Below are 24577 nucleotides of genomic sequence, written 5' to 3' on the forward strand. Positions count from 1 at the left end.
AAAGCTATAATGCAGAAGTGCTGTTGATTTTTGTGAGTCTAGCCAAGGGCAATGGAGAAAGAACTGACTGGGGCTGGAGGGTTGGCCACACAGCACAATGTAACCACTAGAGACAACACAAGACCGGATCAGCACATGTGCGACCCAGACACTGCTATGGAAATTTTCTGATTGCAAATACAGAGGCACAAATTCACCTAAATTCAATTACCCACCAGGACGTTCCTAAAAAAAAACCCCTTTATTTACCACCTCAAGTCACCCTCATCCTACACTGTGTGACAACGGCTTTTGCCCTGACACCAAACTCTTTCCTTTCTCTCAGAGAAAACCAAGACAGTAGTATTGGACAACTGTCTTTCTGCCCCAAAGGGATCTCTTATGTAAAGCACTGAAAGGACTCTTAGTCAGTCAGCTTATAATGCTGTTAGGAAGGCTGAGGTCATTGTCTGCTGAGATATTGTCAGTATGCTGGTGACATCCAGTTTTATATGGCTACTGTCAAATGCATTTCCCTGTGACAATACGTGACTGGGTAATGGATGAGAACAAGCAGGCCAAAGGTCTGTTTTGAGGTGATGGTGATGGGTTGGCTGAAGTTATCACAGCCCTTTTGAAGACACACATCTAACATTTGTGAACAAGGCCTGTGACTTTGAGGTCAGGCTGGATTCTCTGCTGCATGCAGATGATCAAACAAGGTTAGTAACCAAAATGTCTCTCTTTCATCTGTGTCTGGTAAAGAGGTCATGGCTTTTCCTTTACGATAAAGACCTTCCCACTGTAATTCATGCCTTTGTCACCTTCATACTGGGCTACTGCAATGTGCAGTTTATGGAGCTACATCTTCAGTCAGAACTTGTTTCTAGTGCAACATACCTCACATTGATTGGCACGTGAACATTTTTTCTATCAGCACATTAGATATGCTACTGGGTCTGCTCTGTCTGCCTATTCATTATAGGGTAGTATACGGTAGTGATTTTAACATCTATATCAGTGATGGACAAATTATGTCCCATCAGGATCCTATGTGTGGTCAAAGAGACATTTTTTTGACTATAGCCGACACACAGGATTGCCAGATTATGCTGGTTTCTGACCTGTGTCGGGGTTTTTTTCCCTACCAGTATTACTAAAGTGATATGCACGTAAAGCAAGGGCACGTGAAGTGAGGTGCATGTTGACTGTGTAACCTACCCACCTACTGGGTATGTTTCACTGTCCCATGTAGTGATGCTTGCACCACTTACAGAGGGAAAAATGAGTGTGCTCTACAGCATTAGCTGAAAGCCAGCTCCCTTTATAACTCAAGCTGTAGAGGCTTATGCACTAAGCTCCAGAGGTTCCAGATTTGGTTCAGCTTATCAGCATTACCACTGCATACAACATTGACTGTGATGTCCATGCACTCCTTCTGCATCCAGTCAAAACACTGCTAAGTTTCAGTCAGCACACCTTGTAAATAATAGGTACACAAATGTAGTTAGCAAAACTACCGTATTCCAGGAGATTGTCTTGGTTATGACAGTCTTGCAGCCAGCTAAGATAAAGGAGGGCCACTCCTGCAGCCTGCTCACTAGCTGAGGTTGCTCAATTGCTAGTATGAATGACCTGGGATCTTCCTACTTGAAAGACTGCCTCTTGGCCTTTTCCATAAGCATGTTACTATGAGTAACAGATACTCTCAAGCTGAATCACCCTTATTATAAAAAGGGAGGAGCGGCTGTCAAACTAGTTGTATAAGGACTCTTTTCCGTTGGATTGCTCTGGAATAAAGCTTGAATGTATTGGCTTCCCAGGCAGGTAGCAGAGTCCATTTGTTTCAGTGTTCAATTCTGAAGTTAGAAATTGTGATTAATGACAAAGTGTAGTGCGACTGGTAGGGGATTTTACATCATATTGTTCTATCTGTCAATTAGGGAGCTGGACATTGAAAAACTTTCCCATAAACTTCAGTGGACGCTACATGAGGCCTTTAATGTGGTATGGTAGGTTTTGGGGGAAGACACAGCTCTGATATTCTGTCGAGTTGATCAAAATATTTTTTCCAGAACAGTGTTCCTCTGGAAAATGCAGCTTTGCAAAAATGAAACATTTCATAGGACTTTGTCAATTTAAGAGAGGAACAGTCTAAACAAATAGTTCTGTTTCTACAGTATCAAAAATATTTTGCTTCAGTACTAATTTGTTCTGATAAAAGCTAACCAAAACAGTTTTTCTGTATCAATGCATTTGTTTTATTTTCACTTTCCTATTTACAATAAAATAACAATATCACATTTAATGTATATGTAACATATGGTTAACATTTTATATTATATCCTGATTATTATATTTTTAGATTTAAACAAAACACGTTTACCCCATGGATTATCAAAATGTACATATTTAGGAATTTCTGATTCATTAAAAATGTTGACTTTTCATTCCAATTTAGAATAGCAACTAAATTTGAAATATTGATATTTTCTAGGGGACAGACATTCCATTTTCTGACCAATTTTACTACTTTGGATCACATACATTTTATAATTATCATGGTATTGTGTTTTTAAATATATGTCTAGGACTCCAGAGGTGTCATTAGTGTGGTGGAAGGTTTTTTTGCTTTTTTTTTTTTTTAAAGACTGAAATTGACAGAAACCAACCAATTAACCAATCTGACTATAGGAATGAGAGTCTGATTGTAGAAGACCAAGTACAGAACGAGAGATTTTACGCTCTTGTACTGACAAAATTGCTTTCCTTTCTAAGATGTCATTGATTCATAAATCTCTTTTTCCCCACAACTTCAAGTGGATCTGAGCTGACAAAAGCGTTTAACAAATAATATTTAAGCTTCCAGAAATGAATGCCAAATCAGCATTACTGTTATAATTCATTGTTAGGATCTCAGACTAACATTGTTTATGCAGATTTATATTCATTTACCTGCCTTTTCATCAGCTAATTCTCAGGGTAGGTGTACATTACAGAGTTTTGTAGGAAAAACGGCTATTTTTCAGACAAAACACGAGGAACGTCCATGCTGCAATTGCATTCTTCCGCAAGAAAATTGAAAGAACAGAGGGCTTTTTGTGCAATTGGTAATCCTCATTCTATGAGGAAGAAGCCTTTTTGCAAAAGAGCTCTTTTACAAAAAGGCGTGTGTGGACGGGGAGTTTTTTCAGAAGAAGAGGAAAGAAGAAAAAGCACAGGTGCCCTGGTGGCCATTCCGTTCATAGCAATCACAGCTTACATGCAAGAGAGCATCCATTCAGTGTGGACACTCTCTTTCGAAAAAGCAGATCAATTTTTCGATGTACTTTTGCAGTCTGTATGCTCTCTTTCGGAAGAAGTTTTTCTGGAAGATCTCTTCCGAAAAAAGCTTCTTCCGAAAAAAACCTGTAGTCTAGCCTCAGTGTGTAGGGGTGGGAAGAAGCTGCAGAGCAGTTGCAGAAGGTTTTGGGTGGAAGTGACTGAAAACTTTAACATTGAAAATGAAAGCTGACCTTTTCCTTCTTTTTGGAGTACTGGAAAGAAATGAAGTGTCCTAGGAAGACTGTGAACCCTTGAGATACACCATAAAAATACTTGTGTCAGTAAAATCTGCCTCTTCAAGGAAGTTTCCAGGAGGCCGATTTTTCCTTAGTCTGTCAAATTCTTTTCAGTTCATATGAGTTTGAAGGAGATGAATATTATGACTACCACTACTACTGCTAATAATCTACATGTATAATATATTATAGCTCGCATACACAAATCTCAAAGTGCTCAAAAATATAGACCCATTAAATAAATGCAAAGATTCTCATTTACTTCATTGGATTGAGGGTATTGATCGTAAATGATAGGTTATCCCCATTTTACAATGGAATGAAGACACAGAGGTTTGATATAAAATTTTCAGAAATGGGTGTCTTTGGTCTCCAAAATGCATATTTAAGCACGTATAATATTGGAATTTGGGCTTGCGTACCCAACTACAGTGCTTAATCATGAACACTTTGCCTAATGGGACATCTACAAGGTGACACAGAAGCATAACAAAAAGCCTTGACATATATAGTATATTGTTACTTGCGTATGTTGAAAGTTTGTTGTCTGTGCAGTAGGGACATGTTCTCGTTCCAGTGTCTGTACAGAACTTCTATTGAAGTTATTGGGAAATGGGTGAATCAAGCATCTGCTGCAGAATGCTGCACTCCAGCAATGCCCCTAGGAGATAATAATTAGGATTGCTGTTTCATACTGATTATTTTTTAGCAGTCTGTATCTAAAAGGAAGCTAAAAAAGAGAAACACATTATCTAAGTTTTATTTACAGAAAGAATTGATTAGCACTGACAATGTGAAAGTGCTCGTCCTTTACTCCACAAATGCTCCTGTGCTAGCAAAATGTCAATTATAATTGATTGTCTGGCTAGTGTATCCCACTGCCATTAAAACAGAGAAAGCTACATGTTTTGCCTCAAGCTAAGAAAGATGGCATTTGACAGTTCTTTATATATTTGACCAGAGCAAAATGTGTAAGTTCCCCCCCTTAACAAATATTGTGTATTATTCCGTCTTTCTTAATTTAACATATGCTTTCATCTTTTTTTAATAATCAATTTGTCTGAAATGCACCATTATGAAGAGTGTTATTGATTCATAGTTCATAAAGAACACAGACAACTGCTAGAGTAGATATGGTTACCCTAAACACTGATTTATTTTTATCCTGCTGGCTTCAGACTCAAACTGGGAAACAGAAAAAATAACACCCTCACTTTTGTTGAAGTTCTTTGGTGTTGCATTAAGAATCAGCATTTTAGAGGTAGTGTTGCAATCTAAGGCATTAAGGCAATATGGTTTTGTCTTCTATTTATGAACTGAGGACACGACATAAATACAATCTCGATGCAAACTAGGTCTATTATGCCACAAAATCTCTTTTTAATGTATTATTTTATTTTTCTCTGTTTTGCCTGATATGAAAATTAGACATTATACTTCAGAGAGTATTTAAACTTTCTAAAATGTCTAAAAGTTCTGCAAATTTGGTTCTTTCTCTAGCATATCTTTTAAGTAATTGGCAAGGAGAAGACATTTTTAAAGCCATTCCATCCAGATTGCCACTTGTAACCTGATTAGTTATTCTGTATCTGCACAGATGGGAGAGAGGTAATATATCCCCAGCCATCCCACTATCAAAGAAATTCTTTTCAATGGAGTTACATTTTAACTGAAATCAGATCTTGAGGAATACATTGCAATGGCTGGTTATTCATTGTCCACAAGTCATACCAGAGTTCTTTATAGACATCCAGAAAACAAACAACTTTGAGTATGTTTCTCAGCTGCTATTGCTCTATTAGCTTGAATCAAACTACATAAGAACATAAGAATAGTCATACTGGGTCAGACAAAAGGTCCTTCCAACCCAATATCCTATCTGCCGACAGTGGCCAATGCCAGATGCCCCAGAGCGAGTGAACTGAAGAGATAATGATCAAGTGATCTCTCTCCTGCCATCCATCTCCACCCTCTGACAAACAGAGGCTGGGGACACTTCACATAGTTGGCTTGGATTCTTAGTGGCTTCCCAGCAGGAGGCTTTTACATCCAACTGCTCTCCTCTGGAATTAGCCTTGACTGAATTGATCTGCTCCCTTTTGAATGCTCCCTCCACTGAGAGCATGTGCAGCATGGGCAAAAGGATGTGGCCTCTTAGATCTAGAGCAGTTTGTTAACCTTTGCTTCCAGTGCAGGGCTGGTACACCCTGCCACAAATCAAAGTGTGGTCAAGCAATTGAGTACAATTTCTCAACATACGCGTTATAGGGGCTAGTACTTGTGGGTCCCAATATCCACTCAGAAAACCGGTAAGTGAAAGGATATTTTACTAGGGTTGCAGAAAAAGGAACATTTGTAAATACACTAGCCACAGAAGCATAAACACCTAACAATTCAAAGAGAACAGCAACAATTCTTGTTTGGCCTCCTAGGGTAGTGCAATAAAGAGTAAAGGTTCTTCAGGATTAGTGCCTGGGATGCCTTCTCTAGTCCAGTCTCTGTTCAAGTAAATAGGAATTTGTGTGTTTGTAGGGCCAAGGACTCCTTGGTACTGGCTCCTGCCCAACCACTGCTTCTCCCTTAACACAGGCTGGTATGCAGCTGTCATGTCCAACAGTAAGTTCTACATGTGGCTCTACATACAGATCCCTCTACATTCAGTTTTTCTGCAGTTCCAAGCTCAACATGAGGCCAATGCTCCCCAATGGAGCACAGACACATCCTGGTTCAGACTTTCCCCCCTAACCTTATCAGGGGAAAGAGAAGTGGTATAGACAGGTAATTGAAGAGATCTGTAGTTCAATGCTTAGCAGCTCCATAACTCTATACTGTTCAGAGGCTCTATTGTTGCGATAGAGGGCAGAGCAGTTATCTCTTCCGAGTTTAATTGGATTATAATGGAAAGTAATGGAAACAATCCAAAACCCAACTGCTAATATTTTTTTTCTCATCTGAACTGCTGACAATTTGCTTACTTCCTCTTTTAAAACCTGCACTATTTTATAAAATGATAGGATATTAAGTTTTCATGCACTATTATAAAATGGATGTATATGATATCCCAAATAGATTGTGTATTGCTGTAGAATCACTTCTCAATGTATACACCACAGTAATTATTATTTAATATTGATGAGAGCTACATTTGCATGATCTTGGTGAAATCTTGAGCCCATTGAATGAAAAGGCAAAACTCACATTGGTATCAGTAGGGCCAGGTTCCTGCCTCTCTCCCCCACTCAAAAGAGTTGAACATGCTTCTTTGGAGTGAGAATCAAGTATTGTTAAATAGAAAACTATGGAAATATTTCACATTGCAGTGCATTTTGGGGAAGTACCATTTTCTTTTGAGGCACTTCAGAAAACTCAAAATATAACAGAATTGACTATCTGTGATACAGATGGGATTTGGATGGAAAAATGCAAGACATTTTACTGGTCTTAAAGGCACCCAATGATAAAGTCTCCAGTTGTTTCTGAAGCTCATCAGCCTCATTTTGATCCCATCCCTATCTGCTTTCATTTTTTTATATTTTAAAGCTCATTTATTTTGTGCTCTGGATTTAACAAAGCACACAATAATGGAAACGTTTACAATCAGATAACTTTTTACAAACAAACAGAAACACATTTATATATTTCTCAAATATTCACTGAATCCATTTGAGGTAATAATATGTTTGTTTGCTTTTTCTCATTACATGTATAATAATGACAGAAATAATTCAGCGTGACAGTATCTCGTTGTACTTTGCAGTGGCCTTGTATTTCCCTAATAGCCTGGAATACAAAAGTTCATTTAAAACTCTTTTTATAATTAATTTAGATCTCCATTAAACAAGTAATTCAGGCCATTAAGAGTCTCATGCTGGCCATTAAATATGCTTGTGTTGAGATTGTTAGTTTCTTTTTCTCCTCCCTAGTAAACTTGTCATCTCCACTGAAAATAGCACCGGTACTGGTAGTTAGTGTGGAAATTAAATCTGGAAATAACATTTAACATCTATGGGTCATCTGATTTTTTACCCAGCAGTCTGATGGGAATGAGACCCAAGATGTAAATTTTCTTGATGAAACAGTAAAAAAAGCTTGGTTGTGTTTGTTATGGGTGAGATTATACCCGACCTTCCCATTCAGACTATCATGCATGGAACAGGAAAAAATTTTGAAGGAGAAAGTAGTTAGAGACATTGAGGCTAATGGCAATTGGGACAAATTACAACATGGTTTTACAAAAGGTAGATCGTGCCAAACCAACCTGATCTCCTTTTTTGAGAAAGTAACAGATTTTTTAGATAAAGGAAATGCAGTGGATCTAACCTACCTCGACTTTAGTAAGGCATTTGATACAGTACCACATGGGGAATTATTGGTTAAATTAGAAAAGATAGGGATTAATATGAAAGTTGAGAGGTGGATAAGCAACTGGTTAAAGGGGAGACTACAGCGGGTCATACTGAAAGGTGAACCGTCAGGTTGGAGGAAGGTTACTGGCAGAGTTCCTCAAGGATCAGTTTTGGGGCCAATTTTATTTAATTTTTTTATCGCTGACCTTGGCACCAAAAGTGGAAGTGTCCTGATAAAATTTGCGAATGACACAAAGTTGGGAGCTATTGCCAATTCAGAAAAGGATTGGGATATCATACAGGAAGATCTGGAAGACCTTGTAAATTGGAGTGATAGCAATAGGATGAAATTTAATAGTGAGAAGTGTAAGGTTATGCATTTAGGGATTAATAACAAGAATTTTAGTTACAAGCTGGGGACACATCAGTTAGAAGTAATGGAGGAGGAGAAGGACCTTGGAGTCCTGGTTGATTACAGGATGACTATGAGCTGCCATTGTGACATGGCCGTGAAAAAGGCTAATACGGTCTTGGGATTTATTAGGCGAGGTATTTCCAGTAGGGATAAGGAGGTGTTAGTGCCATTATACAAGGCATTGGTGAGACCCCATTTGGAATACTGTGTGCAGTTCTGGTCTCCCATGTTTAAGAAGGATGAATTCAAATTGGAACAGGTACAGAGAAGGGCCACTAGGATGATCCGAGGAATGGAAAACCTGTCTTACAAAAGGAGACTCAAGGAGCTTGGATTGTTTACCTTAACCAAAAGAAGGCTGAGGGGGGACATGACTGCACTCTTTAAATATATTAGAAGGATAAATACTAGGGAGGGAGAGGAATTATTTAAGCTTAATACCAATGTGGACACAAGAACAAATGGATATAAGCTGGCTAGTAGGAAGTTTAGACTTGAGATTAGACGAAGGTTTCTAACCATTAGAGGAGTGAGGTTCTGGAACAGCCTTCCAAGGGAAGTAGTGGGGGCAAAAGATCTATCTGGCTGCAAGATTAAACTAGATAGGTTTATGAAGGGGATGGTTTGATGAGATTACATGATCTTGGTAACTAATTGACCATTCATTATCAGAGGTAAATAGGTCAATGGAGGGATGATAGGAGTTACTATAGAGAATTTTCTGGGTGTCTGGCTTGTGAGTCTTGCCCACATGCTCAGGGTTTAGCTGATCGCCATATTTGGGGTCGGGAAGGAATTTTCCTCCAGGGTAGATTGGCAGAGGCCCTGGAGGTTTTTCGCCTTCCTCCGTAGCATGGGGTATAGATCACAGCTGGAGGATTCTCTGCATCTTGGGGTCTTCAAAGTATTTGAAGGCTTCAATATCTGAGATATAGGTGAGAGGATTATTCTAGGAGGGGGTGGGTGAGATTCTGTGGCCTGCACTGTGCAGGGGGTCAGATTAGATGATCATAATGGTCCCTTCTGACCTTAAAGTCTATGAGGAACAACTGGAGACTCTGGGCTCTCTCTGTTGCTCAGGGTTTTCAACGAATCAAAGGGCTCTCTTCCCCCATCCACTATGCTGGCCTGCAGAGCTAGCTGTCTGCGAAGAAGAAAGTATGCTGCACCCCACTCTGCTGATGTATGTATACAACATTGCCCGGAGTGCCCCTCCGGGCTGTGAAGTCCCACAATGCCCCACAAGCTGGACTAATGAGCACAATCTGATCCTATGTATATTGGATAAAATGTACTTAACTTGAGGTGGCCCAAAATTAAACCACATCCAACAGGGTATTTGCATTTGACCTTGTAACAGACACCCAGTGGCTTTGCACTGTCTGACTTTTGTCAGGCGCCGTTATCTATATTATGTTACAGCAATGTACAGTGAATCTTTTTGTTTCCTCAGGTATATAAATAATTGAAAGAAATGTGATCATTTCACTCTCCCTTTTCTTTTGTGCACCTTTCACCTGTCAGAGGCTGCAGGATCTATCAGTAGAGCCTGATCTACTGGCTGGTGACCACTGCCTTAGAGGATAAGTTCTCTTAGGATGATGTTTTCTCAGAACATAGATGTCACTGGTAGCCTAGGTTCCCATCTGCTGCTTCCTAATGTAACAGTAATTAAATTATTTCCTTTTCTGTGTTCTCAATTAAATTTAAAATGTGCATTAATGCTGTTTGTATAATAAATGCAACCTTAAAATATAGTAATATTGCCATGTGGCAAGTTAATATTGCAGGAGTAACCTTATTTGGAATTTTATTACTTTTGAGGCCTTTATTTTGCAAGCTTGACATTGAATAAACACAAATGTTGCTGGTGGATTTCTTGGCTTTCATTTCAATAAACATTGAACCACTTAAGCGTTCCCTTGAATGAGCATTCTATCAAATTTTAATACACTGCTACTGATCCTATTGAAAAAAAAATATTCTAAAATGTCAATTTGGGAGAAATATATAGTACTGTCACCAAGTGATGATGTAGGTTAGTGAATAATGAACATTTACTCTGAACTCAGGTCTGACTTCCTTTTCAAAGGTGAGATTTTAAAGGTCAGTAACACAATGTATTTATCACCTGTAGTTCTAGTTTCAATGAATTCAACATCTCTAGCAATCTGTTAAGAACATCTTGCTAAATTTCTATTTCATATTGTTTTATAGCTTCTGAAGGGGTCACAGAGTTGTCTTGTAGCTTCTATCAGGCACAAAACGCCCATACCTTGTATTTTTCCAGGTGCATCTATGTTTATATTGTCATTCATCATGGGAGGGATATGTGGAAATAGCCCCATATTTCATTTTGTTGCATCAGTGCAGTAGTAATGGGAACATCTTTGACTCAATTCTCTACTTTAATGGAATTGTGGTTACCCTCTATCTTGAGGTTTCAAATTTGTTGTTTTTTACAGACTAATGTGGCTACCCCTCTGAATCTTTTCATGCTCACAATAACTCTTAGGTTTGTTTATTATGCTGTTCAACATAAAATACTGCTACAAAAGATACACTATTAATACTGTGCATATCACCCATAGCCTGGATAATTTTGGTGCTGGAGTTCTTTATCATCTTTACACATTGACCTGAGATTGGCCAGTAATGAGACACAAGGAAAAGATTCTGATTTTAAAACGAATAACATAATTAAATATATGAACTGCATACTAGGCTTTAATAAATATGCAGTTTTAAAATAATTTTTTAAATAATATCAAATACAGGTGAATCTGAAATTTTAGAATAAAAATAATGTTATTCAGGAGTTACAACAGAGCCACTCTAGTTTGTTGTACTGAGAGGCAACAAAACCAAAAAGCTGTTAGTTTTGTTGCAATTACAGAATGACAAATATACTCTAAAAAGACTAGTGTTATATGTTCACAGTCATTTTTAAATGCTGCAGAGACAGTTGTGATTTTAATGCTTTAATTGTCCACTAAAAGGAAAAAAAACCCAAACATTTAAAGGAGGATTTATTTGTAAATCCTACCTGGAATAAACAGCCAATATATATATTTTTATATCCAATCTGTAATCATCCACAGGCTTCTCTTAAGGAGAAGAGTTTTGTGCTTGTGTGTTAAATTCATAAAGCTCAGTAGAATGGCTCAGGAATTTGCCAATAGCTACCAACAAGGAAGAACATAAAACAAAAAATATTCACCGGATTCTGAGAGCAGAAGAGCATCACTTGTTCTAAAGGCCTTATTCCTGGCAGAGAATTTGTTTGGTTGACTCTCCTGAAGTACTTTAAAAATCCCAAATATTGTTATTACATGGAATAGCTGGCATTTGAGGGTCCCCAAAAAGCATTAATCAGGCTTTAATTTTCCATCATCTCAGTGTAGAAAAGCTCCTGATTTAGCAGAAGTCTCATAAGAAATCATTTGTCACTTTAGTGTGATTCATAAAAATCACATTAAATATTTATTCGGGGCACTATAAGAAAAGAAGCAGTTCATTCTCATCCCAAATCACTGGGCCTGTCCCATTATTCTAATAATGAGTCTCCCACTCTCTCCTTTGTTCCCATTAACCACTCACCACTGCCTCAAGTTTTACAGCAGTCCTGGGAGGCCTGGGGAGCTATGGCATCCCAAAGCAAAACAAAATAGCAGAGTGACACAGGTTTCTCACTCAAGACCAATGTGAAGAGGAGTGAATAGACCATGAGGCTACTGCCTTATGCACACAGGCTGTTATATGTAACATGGAGGACTTGACAGACTTCTTGATTTGGCACAGGATAGCCTGCAGCACTTGCGATCCCCACCTGCGGGAGTGGCTGCTCCATGAAGAGGATCTTACAATCAACAGAGGCTTAGACATGGGGCAAATAGAAGAAACCTCAAGAGAAATGATGAGAGCCCTGGGAGGCACAACACCACCCCCAAGTACATAAAGAGAGATAACAGGGAGGGAGCGTAGGTAAGCAGAGTTCCATACCCATTTCCTCTGGCTGGCAGTATTAGAGGGTAAAGGAAATGTGCCTGAGCTAGGATAGCAGGAAGGTGAAAAGTTGAACCATTTTAGCAGCATATAAGAGCAGGCCCCAGATAGTTTCAGTCAGACTTGTACAAAGGTGAATGTCACATGACACAGAAGTGATGACAGCTTGACTCTCTCCTTTAGTCTGAAAGCATATCATATTGAGGCTGCTGAGTCAGCTCACTCTGTACCAGTGACCCTGAGTTCATTATTTATCACTCCCCCAATTTTTGTGTCATCTGCAAAATATATCAGTGATGATTTTACATTTTCTTCCAGATCACTAATAAACATGTTAAATAGCATAGGACAAAGAATTGATCCCTGGAACCCCACTAGGAACACACCCACTCAGCGATAATTCTCCTTTTATAATTAGATGTTGACACCTTTCATTTAGCTAGCTTTTAATCCTTTCAATATGTGTCATGTTAATTTTATATCTCTCTAGTTTTTAATCAAAATGTCATGAAGTACCCAGTCAAAGTCTAAGTCTGTTATATTAACACTCTTACCTTTATCAACCAAACTTGCAATCCCATCAAAAATATATCATGTTCTTTTGACAGGATCTATTTTTCATAAATCCAAGTTGAATGGCATTAGTTATATTACCTTCCTTTAATTCTTCATTAATCAAGTCCCATATCTGCCTCTTTATTATCTTGCCTGGAGATCAGTGTTAGGCTGACAGGTCTATCATTATCTGGGTCATCCCATTTACCCTTTTTATATATTGGTACAACATTAGCTTTCTTCCAGTCTTCTAGAATATCCCTGGTGTTCCAAGACTTACAGGACGGAGGGTACTTTTTGCAGTGTGATTCCTTAGGGTCTTTTGGATTTGAGCACTCTCATTACAGAAAGCAGGTGAAATCTAACACTGTACGATAAGGTTGTGGTGCGTCATGGTAAGCATCACAGACTCCTCTTGGATTGATACTATACAAGCGAACAATATCAGAATTTTATAGCTCTAGTGCAAAAAGCAAAAAGGGGGAATCTCATGGACAACAGAGACTATTTTACAAGCACAATAGGGAGTTTTAAAAAGAGATAGGTGTCTCAAAGGAAAGCTGTGACACAAAGCTGACCCTTCAGTGGAAATTGTGTGCTTGCCACAAAGGAAAATTACAGTGGCTCCATGTAATTCAGTATGCAAAGAACTTTATCTGCAGTGTAGGATATCATAGCACTTGTATAGGCCAGTGCAGCTGGGGTAAGCAGTAAAGTCACCCTCAGGAAGATAGACCTAAAGCCTCTAAATTGATTATTGTCCACTGCCCACAACTGATGACATCTTTCTAAAACATTCCAAAGCCAGAGTCTTTTACACTGTGATTTGAGGAATGGGATTTGGCACATAAGCATGGATAAAAAGTCCTGCATGCTGACAACTTTTGCAACATGGTTTGTTTGCTACAGATGGTTATCTATTCTGATAGCATAAGCTCAGCAGAAAGATGTTCTAGAGAAGATTCACTGAAGAGCTGAAAGGACAGCCTACAGTGAAACTAATTGCACATGAAATCCTCATTGTAAGTGAAGGGAACAATGATATGAAAGCTAAGGTAGAACATGACTGAAAACTACAAGCTTGTGTACAAAAGTTTCTGAGGGGTAGCTGTGTTAGTCTGTAACTAGAAAAACTTAAAAAAACAACAAATAGTCTTGTAGAACCTTAGAGGCTAACAAAACATGTAGATGGTATCATGAGTTTTCGTGGGCACAACCCACTTGTGTACAGACATCCACGGACAAGAACTTAAAGTTCAATTGTGAAAAAAACATGTGACCCAAATGGCGTGAGGTGACATACAATGGACATCTACTCACAATGGATTAACTGAAAGCTGAACCCCGAAGCAGCAAGGCAGTCAGGCTTGGCAGATCCAGTAGACATGAAAAAGCTGAGTGTTTCATAAGTATGATACATTTTCTGTGCAAGTTCTGTCCACACCTGGCTGCAGAAGTGGAATGTCAACTTGGAAGGCAGGATGTGGAGTGTGATTGGGCAGATCAGACATGTTGAAAGAAATGATAATGGATGATCTTGTCCCAAAGTACTAGCAGCCAAGAGAGCTACTGACACTTCATTGTGATGCATTGGAGAAAGGCTCTTTTTCAGGAGCAGCAGATCACTCATGCCAACAGAGTCCTGTCAGACTGATCAGAGATACGTCAAAATAGAAAAAAAAAGGGGGGGGGGGAGTTTGGAGTGGAGCGATTCCATCAGTAAATTTATGGCCACCTGGGGCAGCATATGCACACTCCGTCACAGGAGTGAGACTATTCTGGGGTGAGGATGCTGACCGATCAGCCACAGGGTCATCGGCCATCTCTGTAGTCTGTAAATATCCCCTTGTCTCTGGGTAACACAGATCCATAAGCAGCCCTGCTCACAGGACAGAATGGCCCAATGGCCAGAGTCTGTAAGCAGCCCTCGTCACGGGATATTATGGCCTAATAGGAAGAGTCTGTAGGCAGCCCTTGGCTCAGGGCAGTATGGCCTAGTAGCCAGAGTCAGTAGGATTGGTGGCTAGCACACTGGTAGGGGAACCCCGGTCCACCCTGCTCCACTGGGTAAATTGATCTACCACTCCCTTGGTGGGAAATCCAAGCAAAATATGCTAAGTGTGTCTGGGGGAGAGAGGCCGCTCCTGCACCCTCCCTGGGTCACTTCCTACCAGTGCTGCTGAGGCATCATCCCATGTAATGGCTGGGTCTCCTGGATCCCTAGCAGTGGCTTCCCGCTGGGGCTCCACTGGGGCTGAATAGTGTCAGTCTTCTGGAACTTTGGTTCCCACTGTCTGGATCACTGGCCATTGCAGCTCTGGAGCTCTGACTGGAGGCCCTTCCCCTTAGCTGGCCAGCCCAGACTGAGCTGCTCTCTTACCTTTTATGCTGCCCCAGCACTTGGAGCATTCCCAGCCTGGTTGAAGGGGCAGGACTTCCTCTGCCCACAAGGTTTTCATCCCTCCTGTTCTAGTGCAGGGTATGCCCACACTGTCACACCACTGTCATAGTGCAATGAGACTCCAAATCTTTAGAGGTAGTCCTAGCAAATCCCCTTCTCGGTGTTTCAAAGAGATCACAGTTCTTTTTGGGTCAAGTCCATCACTGCCAGAAAGAGAATAAATATTATCCAGGATGACTATTGGTGTTTGAAGATACCCTGAGCAGGGCATACAGATACCCAGCATCACTGTGTTGTGGGAAGGGGACCAGTCACCGACTACATTAACATGTTGCACTATCTTCCTATTTCAACAATGAAGCTCATGAAAATCAAGAGACAATGAAAAAGGTTCAACTACAGGTAACTCAGAGAACTACTAGAGTGTTCAGGAGACAAAAGCCATCTCCCAGTAGAAGCAGAACCACGGTTTCAAAACACAAGATGACTAAGTACAGAGAATCATAATTTGAGGGCAGAGAGTTGTTATTCCCACTTGATTACATAGTGATGTTATACAAAGAAATATATGTCCACAGGTGGGCATTAGCAGCTTCCAAGATGGTTTCAAGAATGTGTTTACTAGCTGGGAATTAATACATACCTCCACCGACACCTGCTAGTCATGCGATAACCACCAGCAGAAAAAAATTCGGAAAAGATAGGATTTTGTGTTTTAATTTTGAGGAAAAGCAGCATTTGTGTACAGCAATCAAAATTTTGAAAGGTTGATATTCTATTGTACAAGAAGCAAATCAATGTCTGCAATACTGAAGGCCTGGCATTCAAGACACTGTCCTCAATGACAGGAGAGCCCAATTTGCAAGGGTGTGTCAACACTGTACCCGGAGCTCCAAATAGTTTATTTTGAAATTGGGCGCTGTCTACACAGCACCAAATTTCGAAATAGAGTGCTATTCTGAAACACCTCTTACTCCTCGTGGATATTTCAAAGTAACAGGCTTGCTTAAAAGATGAAGAATAGATATTTCAGGATACCAAAATTATCCCAAAATAGGTCCACAGTATAGACATAGCCCAAGAGAAAAGTCAAGAAATTTGCAATTAAATGGGAGTTTAACTACAACACCTCCTCTCCAGCATATTCACAGAGTAGTGGTGGCATGCAATCTGTTGTGAAGACAGCTAAAAAGACTGTTACAAAAGACTGTGTCTTATGATTCAAACTGCTCATTAGCAATTTTGTCCCAGTGATACTCCTGCATAGGAAGTCCAGCATAGGACTGATGGGGTGAAGGACTTAGATACTGATACCAAGATAGGCAGACCTCTTGCCACCAAGAGAATAGAGATACTGCTGAGAGGAGATTGCCATCAGTGGGTGTGTCTACTCTCCACCCGTAGCTCAAAATAAGCTACGTAATTTGAGCTACACATTTTCAATCAATTTTGAAATAACTTTGCTCATAATTTGGCACTGTCTACACAGCACCAAATTTCAAATTAGAATGCTATACTGAAACGTTCCTTACTCCTCATGGAACAAGGTTTATAGGGAGGTTGGAATAGCAAGCCCATTATATTTCAGAATAACGGGCACACTATTAAGATGCAGGGTAGCTGCAGAGGTATCCCAAAATAGCGCTGCAGTGTAGATGTAGTCAGTCAGAGAAAGCAGGCAATAAAGTACACCAGGTCAGTTAAGGAACCACCAGTCCTGGAGACAGGCTATGTGGATCTAGCCATTACAGAGACACCAGAAGGAATGGACTAAAGGAGTAGTGAGAGGTGATGAGTACACCTTGGTCATAGGAGTTGACAACATAAAAGAGACAAGTGATCTGAAGGGAGAGGAGGCATTTATGAGCAATGAGACACAATAGCCAGAAACACCTTGCAGTGATACTAAGATAATCACGGAATGAAGAGACAGTAAGCCATCCGGATGCCCACCCTATAGGGAGGGAGGAGTCTTCATATAAGGATCATTTGGCTAGACTTGGAGACAGGTGACAGGGAGTCAGAAATAAATCACTCCCAGTATGATCACCTCTTGAGGACCCACACCTATCTCACAGACAATATAACTGTCTATACCTCCAATTCAGCTGTGTGTTAATACCTCTGGCTGAGGTGGGAATCTGGCCATCAGTTATTTGTTTCTAACATACACATTAAAATGTTTGCAAAATAGATGTAATGGCTAATGTGTCATCCCCTAGGGTAAAATCTAGACCACTGAACAGCAGTGTCCCCTTAACTCTCTACCTTGTTGTGTCTTTTATACTGCTTTGTTAACATAACAGCCACGCCTGGCCTTCTCACACATCCTTCAGCATGCAAATTCACTCCTGGTTAAATGTACGAGCACTGTGACCAATCAATCACCCATGAATTACATACAGGGTGACACCCACAAATTCTTAGTCTCAGCCTTATTCTCTCAGAAATACATGGCTTATACTGCTCGGTATCCCTCTGAATAATAAAAGAGAATAGAAAGTCCATTCTTTCATCAAAGGAAAATGATAATATCCCAATCTTGTTACCTTAAATGGACTTTCCTGTACATTCTAATGCAAACACACCGGTTAAAATAAAACAATAATATATGTTTGTTTACTCCATAAAGATAGATTTAACTGATTAAAAGTTTTGCATAAAGGTCAGGATTGGTTGCTTAAAAAAAGAAAAAGGGTAAAATGCAAGCTAATACCTGAGGGTACGTCTACACTACAGCGCTAGTTCGAACTAACTTAGTTCGAATTAGTTAATTCGAACTAAGCTAGTTCGAACTAACGCGTCTAGAACTAAAAACTAGTTCGAACTAGCGTTTTGCTACTTCGAACTAGTAAGTCCACATTGAGTGGACTCTGAACAGGGCTTAAGGATGGCCGGAAGCAGTGCCGGCAGGGCATAAAAGGAGGACTTAGAGCATGGAGATGCTGTCTCAGGCTAGCCGAGGGCTGCGCTTAAAGGGTCCCGACCCCCACCCCGGACACACAGTTCTAAGGGGTGCCCCGCTTCCAAAGAAGTTCTGGCTTGGAGTGCCCTGAGTGCCCACACTGGGCACATCACACCACTCGGCCATCAGCCCGGCTGCACTTGCCGCAGGCTGCCATCTGGGGAGAGGGAGTAATTGGGGGGCTGCAGGAGAGCTTCCACCCCCAGAAGCCCGCAGAGCCAGCCCAGTCCTCCCCATCGGGGGCTCGTACCCCATTCCTCCCTCACCTCCTTCCACTTACCCTTCCCTAGCCCCTCTTCTTATTGATGTACAAAATAAAGATAACGTTTCTTCCAACATTGACTCTGTCTTTATTGAAAAAAACTGGGGGAGACTGGGAAAAGGAGGTGGGAGAGGGGAAGAGAAAGGCTGGGAGAGGGGAGGGCAACTAACATGATCAGGGGTTGGGAACAGGTCCCAGATGAAGAAAGGCTACAGAGACTGGGACTGTTCAGCTTAGAAAAGAGGAGACGGAGAGGGGACAGGATAGAGGTCTCTAAAAGCAGGGGTTGGGTGGAGAGGGTGCATTCAGAAAAGTTCTTCCTGAGTTCCCATAAAGAAGGACTAGAGGACACCAAAGGAAAGGAATGGGTAGCAGGCTTGAAACTAGTAAGAGAAAGTTGTTGTTCTTGACAAAGCAAATAGTTAACCTGTGGAACTCCTTGCTGCAGGAGGCTGTGAAGGCTACAACTAGAACAGAGTTTAAAGGGAAGTGAGATAAAGTGATGGAGGTTGGGTCCATGGAGTCCTATTAGCCAGAGGGTAGGAGTGGTGTCCCTGCCTAAAGTTTGTGGAAGGCTGGAGAGGGATGGCACGAGACAAATGGCTTGGTCATTATCTTCGGTCCATCCCCTCCAGGGTCCCTAGGGTTGGCCGCTGTTGGCAGACAGGCTACTGGGCTAGATGGATCTTTGGTCTGACCCAGTACGGCCATTGTAAGCTCAGGGCTCAGTGTCGGGGGTCTCAGTGGACCCCCTTGATTTTCATGCACACCTGCTCGTGGGTGGCCAGGCTGGCAGCTCTCCTGCCCTAGACAGCCACTTTCCTGTGCCTAGTGCGGAGATCGTGGACGAGGTCCACGATGTCCGCACTAGCCCAGGAAGGTGCCCGCCTCTTGCGGTCCAGGGCAAGCTCCCGGGAGCCGCCAGCCTGGTCCCGGCAAGAGGGGGTGGGCTGGGGGGCATCGGGTGGGTGGCTCTGTGCCGTGCCAGGTGCAGGGTCTGCTAGCTGGGTGCTGGCAGGCTTGCACCTGGCACGGGCACCGTAGCCAGCCCGTGCCCCTTTAAGGGGCCCGGGGCCGGGAGGGGGGCATAGAGTTTCCCTGGTGTTGGCCAGAGTGGCCACCAGGGAAACCTGGGGAGGGCTAGCCTCCCACTAGTTCGAACTAAAGGGCTACACAGCCCTTAGTTCGAACTAGCTAGTTCGAACTAGGCGTTAGTCCTCGTAAAATGAGGTTTACCTAGTTCGAACTAAGCGCTCCGCTAGTTCGATTCAAATTCGAACTAGCGGAGCGCTAGTGTAGCACCTATTAAAGTTAGTTCGAACTAACGTCCGTTAGTTCGAACTAACTTTGTAGTGTAGACATACCCTGACTTACCAAGCTAAATTAACTTAAAAGCAAAAGGTTTAGTCCCAGTATACAGTGCAGTCATTTTAAAGGCTTGGTATTCTTTCTGCCTGGAACCTTTGCCCCTAGTTCAGCTCTTCAGGAGTATTGATGTCATGAGCAGAAAGGAAGGAGGAGAAGTGAGTTGGAGGCCACTGTCTCTCATGCCTATAGTACTGTCTACTCTTGAAGGATTTTCCCCAAGGGTGATGATGTCAACAAGAAGTCTCTTATGAGGGTTGATCCCCCTTGTGATTAAATGTAAATTTCTCATTTGTAACTTCCCATTCTTGGAGAATAGCAGCTAAAGTTGGTGGATGTTCTTTAATGTTTTGCTGGGGAACATGTGTCGTTATCTCTTAAAATGGTCTGGGTCTGCTTTTCTTAGCCTTGATGCATGCTATAACAATGCTATCTTATAACTTTACATATGTTGTTGATATATATACTTTACCAGGACAGTAATATTCAACAGATTTTGAGATTCCAAATGATACCTCACTAGGCTTACTTTGTACAAATTTAACCATAGGCTTGTAAAAGTGGTGAACCTAATTGTAGAGACAATGACAATAGGGAAGATATATCATAAGCAGTGTAACTTGAGTCTGAGGTACAATCTTCCCTGGAGGGACTGTTATTGATGGGACACTAGTGAGATGGTGAACACAGGGAGTCAGGCTAGAAGTATCTTAGTCACATGGACAGAGCAGTGGTTTAATAACATGTAATGTGTTCTACTTTGTGAATGAACCACACGTAACTGCACACCAAAGAAGTGAAAGTGGAAAAGCAGCCATTTATAATAGAAAACTGGAATATTTTCAATCCATAAATTAGAATCTCCACAACAGTATTATGTGTTGATTAACTGTTGTTAGAGAAGTGATGAGTTATTAACACTAGACAAAAGAACTTATATGATATTATGGCTCAGAACAAATCAATATATGCTGAATATTAGAGTCTGGATATGAGCGTAGATAATAGTTTAGTTTCCTGAAAACAAAAGTATTGATATCCTGGCCCCATTGAAATCATCGACAAAATTCTCATTGAGATCAACAGGGCCAAAACTTCATCTAATGTGCCACTTGCACCCAAGTTAAGCTAAAAATTCCTCTATCACTGAGAATAAATGGAAAATAGAAATGGTTAACATGTGATACAATGAAGTCATTCTACTGAGACATTTTTTGACATACTAGAGCTTCATTAAGTTGCTTAAGTGATTTATGTTGTCAGCGACACCATGAAAAAAAACAAATGACACTTAAAGAGAATCTCACAAATATTTGTGACAAAGTGGTCTGCCTTTCTATATAAGGTTGCTCCTGCTCCTGATTGTTGTTAGCCCTTCTAAACTGGTTAGGCAAGCTACTGGGTCCACAGGTACCATATAAGTACAAATCTATGGCCCCTTTATGGTACATCTACGCTGCAGAGGAAGATCAAAGCTGCTGCTGTTGATCTTCTAGGGTTTGAATTAGCAGTCTAGACAGCTAATTTGAAGTGAGAGGGGCACTCTGATAACCCTGCTTTCACAAGGAATAAGGGAAGTAGAAGGAAAAGTGTCCTCCCTTCGACTTCCTGGAATGTGTTCAGTTCAGAAAGCCAAATTAAGCTACTTCGACTTCAGCTACGCAATTAACAAAGCTGAAGTTGTGTATCTTAATTTGATTTTGTCCTGTAGTATAGACATACTTACTTGACCCAGCTCTGTGTTGGTGTATTTTGGGCTAAGGTGATATTCTTCCTATGGCTTTCTCAATTGGCAGACAAACATTTCCTTGCTAAAACATCCCCTATGCAATGCTTAAAAGGTACAGAACTTGTGTCATACTGCCACACTTATGCTTGCACCTTAAGAAAAGGAAATTACATTTTAAAAGAATTTATAATAAAAAGTTTGTGCAATATCTTAAATCCTTAAGTCTTGAGTCAATTTTTACCCAATCAATATTCAAACCAAATTCCCATTGCTTCAGAGAACAGTTGACCTGAATGAGGAATAAGCCACAGTTCACTAAGGCTACGTCTAGACTGGCCCCATAAGATGGAATAGGCATGTAAAGCAGGCAAGTCAGAATAGGAAAATCCACGGGGGATTTAAATATCCCCCGTGGGATTTAAATAAACATGGCCACCGCTTTTTTTCTGGCTTGGGGAATAAGAGATCCTCCGGAAAAGGGCTTTATTCCGGAGGATCGCGCCAGTCTAGACGCTCTTTTCCGGCTTTTCCCCAAGCCGGAAAAAAAGCGGCGGCCATGTTTATTTAAATCCCGCGGGGGATATTTAAATCCCTTGTGGATTTCCCTATTCTGACTTGCCTGCTTTGCATGCCTATTCCGTCTTATGGGGCCAGTCTAGATGTAGCCTAAGGGTACATCTACACAGAAGAGCTATTTTAGGATACCGGAAGTATCCCGAAAAAGTTATACCATGTCCAATGAAGCAGCCCGTTATTTTGAAATAGATTTCAAAATAACAGGCAGCTTATTCCAATGTTCCGATAACCCTCGTTACATGAAGGTTAAGGGGCATTTCGGAATAGGAAGTTATTTCAAAATTTGGCGCTGTATCGACAGCATCAAATTAGGAAATAAGCTATTTTGAAATATACTCAAAATAAGTTATGCAGTTTGAGTAGCACAAATTGCGTAGCTTATTTCAAGCTAAGTGTGCTGTGTAGATACACCCTAAGGGTATGTCTACACTAGCCCCCTAGTTCGAACTAGGGAGGCTAATGTAGACATTTGAAGTTGCAAATGAAGCCTGGGATTTAAATATCCTGGGCTTTATTTGCATGTTCCCGTCCAGTCGCCATTTTGAAATTCCACTAGCCTGAAGTAACTGCCCGCAGCTACAAGTGGCAGTGAAACGGCAATTCGAACTAAGTCCTTAGTTTGAATTAACTGTTACTCCTCCTGGAATGAGGTGTAACAGTTAATTCGAACTAAGGACTTAGTTTGAATTGCAGTTTCATTGCCGCGTGTAGCAGTTATTTCAGGCTAGTGGACTTTCAAAATGGTGACCGGACGGGAACATGCAAATAAAGCCCGGGATATTTAAATCCCAGGCTTCATTTGCAACTTCAAATGCCTACATTAGCCTCTCTAGTTTGAACTAGGGGGCTAATGTAGACATACCCTAAGAGCTTCAGGATTTAGCCTATTGTTTATGTAATATTGTTAAAAGGCGAAAAGAGAGAAAGGGGACTTCATGAATTTCAGAAAATCTAGATTGTGTGCTCAGTTTATCTTCTATTTTGATATGAATCTTTAACCCCACTTAGCAGTAGGAGACATTGCATTGACCCAACTTTTATCCCACCATAAAGTAAAGTTTATTAAACAGGAAGTAGGGCTGAGCCTATTTTATTAAATATAGAGCCTATATTTTTCTTCTGGATAGTCCAAAGCTGTGCAGAGGCACTCATTTTATTTTCTCTGTTGACTCAGACAGAAGCTAAACCCACATTAAGTATGGCTAGTGCATCACCAGCCCACTGGGCCTCCCATAATGTACTAACACAAATACTGGATCAGCCAGGAAACAAGGCAACATGTTTTCTTACTTTTTACTGAAGTACTGTGATTGTAATGTGCTTGAAATGACAATTTCCATTGTACACACAGAGACCAAAATTAAAAAAAAACACCCTGGGTAATTCAGACAGATGGTCCTGAGGGCTAGTCTGGAAGCCCTTCAAAATTTATTTTTCATGTGGCTCAATAAGACCTGCCAGGTTTTGGAAGGGCAGCTTAGTGAAGAAGAAAGACTTTCCTAAACTTGAGATAAATTGAACAGTAGGCGAGATATCTTCACCTTCCCCAGAAGGTTGCCTTATTTCTCAGCTCTCTTGTCTAGTTCCCCGGAGATTCTTAGGCTACATCAAGACTGCAAGCCTCTTTCGAAAGAGCATCTAGACTACAACCAGTGCTTTCGAAAAAGCACAGTTTGAATTCCATAGAGTGTTTTTTTTTTTAAAGGCATTCTTTCTTGTAAAACGAGGTTTTCTGCGGTCAAAAAAACTGCCGCATTCTTTCAATTTACTTTTGAAACAATGCGGTTGCAGTCCAGACACAGAGGAAGTTTTTAAAAAAAAGCCACTTTTTTTTAAAAAACCCTGTAGGCTAGACACACCTTTAGGCTGTGTCTACATTGACAAGATTTTGCGCAAAGGCATGTGCTTTTGTGCAAAATCTTGCTGCCTGCCTACACTGGCTGTGAGTATTTGCGCAAGAACACTGATGTTGTAATGTACAAAATCAGTGCTTCTTGAGCAAATACTCTGTCTCTCCCACTCAGGGATAAGCCCTCTTGTGCAAGTATTCTTGTGCAAGAGGCCAGTGTAGACAGCAACATTAATTTCTTGCGCAAGAAAGCCCGATGGCTAAAATGGCCATCGGAGCTTTCTTGCGCAAGAGAGCATCTACATTGGAACGGATGCTTTTGTGCAAAAGCAAATCTTTTGCGCAAAGGCACATGCCAGTATAGATGCTCTCTTGCACAAATACTTTTAACGGAAAAAACTCTTCTGTTAAAAGTATTTATGCAAAATCATTCCAGTGTAGATGCAGCCATAATGTTTAAGATTCTGGATTTAAAATGACAGGATAAAGAGCCTGGGCCAGATCCTGAGATGCAGCTGAATTGTACAGATGGCAGTGTGCGTGCAAAGGTAGCGTTAAGCTCATTTGTAT

The sequence above is a fragment of the Pelodiscus sinensis genome, chromosome 2, assembly GCF_049634645.1.
Source record: "Pelodiscus sinensis isolate JC-2024 chromosome 2, ASM4963464v1, whole genome shotgun sequence".
NCBI classification, from domain to species: domain Eukaryota; kingdom Metazoa; phylum Chordata; order Testudines; family Trionychidae; genus Pelodiscus; species Pelodiscus sinensis.